Below are 5,478 nucleotides of genomic sequence, written 5' to 3'. Positions count from 1 at the left end.
TATATATATATATATCATACTTGCTTGTTGTTATTGTTGTTTGTTCTTTAAATAGGGTCTCACTAGAACTTGATTTGTAGATCAGGTTGGCTTGTAACTCATAGAGATCCACCTGCCTCTGCCTCCCCACTGCTGGAATTAAAAGCTCCTGCCATCATGTCCAGCAAGAACAATAGTGAAATAAAAACATTTTCATAATGAGAAATTGAGAAATACTGGAAAGCTTAAAGAAGAAGAAAAAAACCCAATCTCTGATTGTCTTTCTCAGAGGGAAGAATTTCTTGGGAGTACCTTTCCATCCTGACGCCAGTGTGTCGATGTGCTTTTGTGACCATTTATCCATGTCACCAATAACTGCTCTGTACCTAAGTCTTGGAGTCTTCAACCCAACTGCATGCATGGTCTTCATAGTACATGAATTCCCTGAGATTATAAAAAGAATTTTATATAAGCACATATGTACTTTCTTAACAAAAATGGAGTTCATTGTCTCCATCAGAGTCCTGAAAGAATACACAAACTAAAAACATTTGAAAACTCTCATTTAGTACCATTCCTTTCAATAGCCAGACAATAGGCCACCATATTAGCCAATCTTGCTATTATCAATTATATTGCAATAAACACTTTTGGGGAATAAACTTCAAACCTATCACCAAGAACTACTGTAGAGAGGTACATCCCAAAATTAAAATTTCTCCAAGAATATTCTCAAGTTGAAGGCTTTTAATTGGTGTTGCCAAATTACTCTATAGAAAGGTGACATCATTTTTAAGCTTTTTCAAATTTATTGGCCAAACTAATATTTGGATCTTTCCCTTTTTAAGTTCAAGGAAAAATATCATTTATAACACAGATGTTCAAAGCATAAAAAGAGAATTACACCCACCCTGGATGCTCTGGGCTTTATTTTACACCAAGCTTTATTTTATCATTGCGGCACCAATCCCTAGGCAGGCCGCCTTGGGCTGTATGAGAAAGCTAGATAAGGATAACCTAGAAGAAACCAGCAAACAGAATTCATTCACATGGTCTGCATCAAGCATCCACCTTGAGTTCCTTCCCTGACTTCCCTCAATAATAAACTGAGACCCAGAAGTATAAGCCAAATAAGCTGTTTCATCCCCAAATTAGAGTGTTTTATCACAACAACAGGGTGAAACTAGACAGGAAATCAATACTATCACATCTATATAAATATAGTAACTCCATGCTGCCCACCAACCCTTGTTTTTTCCCATCCCATGTTTTACCATGACACAAGACATACTTGTTTGTGATTAATCTTAGCTCTCCCTATCAAAGCAAAGGTAAGCCTTTTCCATCCTATTACTGTATCACTCTGGTCCCTAGGGAAACAGCCAATAGGACCATGAGGAATCAAATAAAGCAATGTGCTCTCAGTTGAGCCCACAGTTTCCCAGGGCTGCCAGGACAAAGTTCCATCAATGGAGTGGCTTAAACGTAGAAATTTACTACCCCATGGTCCTGAGATCTAAGGTACCAGCAGACTGTAAGTGGTTCCTTCTGAAGGCTGAGAGAGGGAATCTACCACTGATTATCTGGTTTCTGTGGTTTCCTGGCAATCTTTGGTGTTTCTTGGCTTGCAGCTGTACCACCAAATCTCGGGTTCACGCTGCCCTTTTTTATGCACACTTGTCTGTCTCTGTGCCCAGACTTTCCATTTTTCTACAATACAATAATACTGGAATACAGTGTACACTAATGATTTCATTTTAACTCAGTCAAGCCCCACCTCTCTATTTATTCCTTTATTTTTTTATTTCATTTGTTTGTTGTTGAGACAGGCCTCTTTATGTAGCCCAAGCTATCCTGGAACTTGCTCTGTAACCAGGTTGCCCTCAAACTCAGAGATCTGCCTGCTTCTGTGCTTAGTTAAAGGGAGTGCACCTAGCTTAAAAATACTTACTTTCAAATAAGGTCACCAGTGCTCAAGATGGGGACCTTGAGCTTGTGGGAAGGATCACAGTTCCAGGTAGTTCAGGGCCACTCAAAGACTACTCCTGCTCACTTATATTAGGAGACCATCTGCTCACAGGGGACCATGACAAGTTCTTACCGATCCTTATGATATAATAAACACCCTCTGAAGAAGGCTAACCAGGCCACCAGGACCCCAACTTTGGCACTGAGTTACAGCTAAAGAAGGGTAGAAAGGAAACCGGAGCCTTGTCCAGTGGCCCGCTCCTCCCCATCATTTCACAGAGAGAAAGGAGAAGTTGCAAAGAGGATACCTACCCAAGATCTTATGGTCACTTAGAGCCAAAGCAGGACCAGAACCCAGGCTGCCCAGGCCTGCTCCTTTCTTCCTTTGTGGAAATCTACCCCTCACATTTGAAATCTTCATTATGATGATTAGATACACATTTCAAAATAAGTTAATTATAAAAAATATTCTTCTGGGCTGGGGAAATAGTTCGGAGTGTAAATACATTCGTCTTCATGTCTGAAGACCTGAGTTCAATCCCTGGGTGGGATTCAACATGGTGGAAGGAGAGAGCTGACTCCTATAAATTGGCCTATGATGTCTATACATGCATACCTCCCCCCAACACACATGCAAAATTGAAGTTTAGAAAAGTTCTCATAGACTCATCTATATGTACCAAGCCCCATGTCAAGCCCCCCACTCCCCTACAAAAACACCAAACCCAAAACCCTGGGGAAATAAATGGAGATATTTTCTGGCCAAAATTATTCACCATATTTCATCATATCTAATATTCCATCTACTGTAAGAAACATTAATTTACCCACTACCAAAAAAAGAAAGAAAGAAAGAAAGGAAGGAAGGAAGGAAGGAAGGAAGGAAGGAAGAGAAAGAAAGAAAGAAAGAAAGAAAGAAAGAAAGAAAGAAAGAAAGAAAGAAAGAAAGAAAGAAAGAAAGAAAGAAAGGAAGGAAGGAAGGAANAAGAAAGAAAGAAAGAAAGAAAGAAAGAAAGAAAGAAAGAAAGAAAGAAAGGAAGGAAGGAAGGAAGGAAGGAAGGAAGGAAGGAAGAAAGAAAGAAAGGAAGGAAGGAAGAGAGAGAGAGAAAGTAAGTTGAAGCTAAGGGTATGCTCAGAGGTTAGAGCATGTTTAACATGCATGGGGTTCTGGGTTAGATCCCTCATCTCTACATTATCAACTGGGCATTCAAGGTCATCTTTAACCAGTGAGTGAGTCTGAAGTCATCCTGAGCCACATGAGATACTTCCAAAAGAGAAAGAATGAGAATGAATAGAAAAACCACAGGCAATCAGATGGGTATGATAGCATACATATGATCCCAGCACTTGGGAGGCTCAGGCAGGATCCTGAGTTTGAAGGCAGCCTTAGTTACATCGCAAAATGTTGTCAAAAAAAAAAAATGAAAAGAAAAAGAAAAGAAAAGAAAAAGGCCTATCAATGTGTAACATGCATCAATTATTAAAAAACAAAAATGCTTGCCTCTCTAATGCAAAGCCGTTGAAGTATGAAAACGCAGGCATCATCAGAGCAGGAAAGACAATGACCCAATTCTGTGTTACTGTACCAAGTCTCTCATGCCAGTTGTCTTTGCCAAGCTGGTTTAATAAAATACAGCTGACAAAGTGACAGGTACAAGAGATTTTAAGACACACTGCTCAGTTAATCTAGACGCTCCCCTATCCCCCCATTAAATGACCTAACACCTCCTCTAGATCTTTCTTCCAAAGAAAGCATATGTTCTGTACCTCCAGGGACAAGAAATAAGCAACAGGAGGGGCCTTAGGATCAAAGAGATGAGAGTGGAGGACAGAGCAGTACCTAGAGTCTGCCAAAGCAAACACACACACACACACACACACACACACACACTCACTCACACACACAGAGGCAGAGGGAGCAGAGCAGACCTTGCCTGCAAAGCCCCTCTGAAGGAGGCTTACAGAGACTTAGTGGACCCTGGTCTGGGCTGCCACAGCTGTGAGCTGGGAAGAGCCCTGTGTGAGGCCTGAGAACCTGAGACTTGCCCCTACAGCCTGGATCCTGGCAGGAGACCAACGCTGCCTCTGGCTGGGGCTTACAAAGACCTGGTGCAGGGCCAGCTGGCTGCAGGAGACATGTTTCTGTATCATTCATCACTCAGAAAGTGCTCTGCAGCTGGAGGAAAGGCACATCAGTCACAGCCAATGGAGCTCAAGCTTGGCCTTCTTCCTCTTCCCTCTTCTCTCCTTCCTCAAGAGAAAAAAAACCCCAGCAGTGCTTGAGCCCTAAGAGTGTCAGAAAGCCAGGAGATGTAGCCTCTTGCTTTAAGTGTCCTCCAGTACAAATCTACTTAACACCATTTTAACTTAGGTCCTGGGGACTCAGTGGTTCAAGTCATTGAGTCCACGATGCTACTTTTTACTGGCAACTATTTTGTTTCCGTGGTTCTTTGGGTCAATTCCCAGTGGTACAGACAGGAACCTTCTGGTAGCTTCCCTCTCCATCCAGTCCCCTTTTCCCACCTGCTCTCTTCCCACCTCCCACCTTCTCAGTCTCTCCAGGGATCGGTCACAGAGCAGCCTGGGGGAGGGGGGAACAGGGGAGGAGTCCTCACTATCAACACAACCTTGAAAACTGGTCTTGTCACCCAGTTCTGTGACAAGCAGAAAAAGAAAGGAAGACAGAGAAGAGGGGCATGATTTCAATTCACAGAAAAAGCAGAATGCCCATGTGTGCTGAGTTGGTCAGTGCCATGGGCTTGGGAGGGTAGAGAGCGGTGGCCAGGCATTCAGGCTGGCTGTGGGAGCCCAGCAACTGACATTTTCAACGATGCTCCCTGCAAATCCAGGATCTTGCCCCCCCCCCCAGAATTTCATAGATTTTTCTTTTGAAAGGCCATGCTTCCTGGCAAGCCGGGTCAACGGTTAAACTGAAAGAGAAATATTTCTATTATTTGGCAAGAGTCACTCCCCCTCCTAAGCTATTAGTTCATTTGCCAGGCAAGAGAGAGAGAGACAGAAAAAAATAAAAGTCGATTCTAGGGTGATCATCACACAGAGTAAAAAAATATCAAAGGCCATTTCCAGAAAGGATTAGAACAAATACTTCCTCTGAAGTCCCTGGTGATCCCTGGAGAGGGGAGGGGTGGGAGGGACCCTCACAGTGCAGGTGTGTTGGCTCTGCTCCAGGACTGCAAGCGCCAGTCCAGATGACAACCGTGGCTTTTGCCCTTGATTCACAGAACTTGCCTTACCACTCCCAACTGGAATTTCACAGAGATGGCTTGAAACCCAGCACCCCCCATTCCCAAAGCCAGTGACCTAGAAAAGCCACCAAGCTCTGTCAACCCTCTGTACTTTGTACTTCAGCTCCTGTGACCAATAATGCAGCGCACCACAAGCCAGGCCCCCCTGGAGTACATTATCCCCTTTATCTCCCTCATTGAGATGTCGTCAGTGACCATTTGCTTGCTTATCAGAGCTTCCTGAGAACCGAGGCTACACCTGTCTGATTCCTTTTTCTTTTCTTTT

At 43.3% G+C, this 5,478-nt stretch overlaps 1 long non-coding RNA gene across 2 annotated transcripts in view; it reads right to left on the bottom strand.

Moving 5' to 3' along the window:
- The window catches only part of LOC115032162, a 17,207-nt gene that overhangs the window by 7,035 nt on the left and 4,694 nt on the right, over nucleotides 1–5,478 (bottom strand). For both annotated transcript variants that reach the window (XR_003837818.1, XR_003837817.1), the window contains exon 2: nucleotides 292–423. This is a non-coding gene — a long non-coding RNA (uncharacterized LOC115032162). The remainder of the gene's footprint in view (nucleotides 1–291; nucleotides 424–5,478) is intronic.

Source organism: Mus caroli, chromosome 10 (genome assembly GCF_900094665.2).
Source record: "Mus caroli chromosome 10, CAROLI_EIJ_v1.1, whole genome shotgun sequence".
NCBI classification, from domain to species: Eukaryota; Metazoa; Chordata; class Mammalia; order Rodentia; family Muridae; genus Mus; species Mus caroli.
This window is presented reverse-complemented; position numbering and strand designations above follow the sequence as displayed.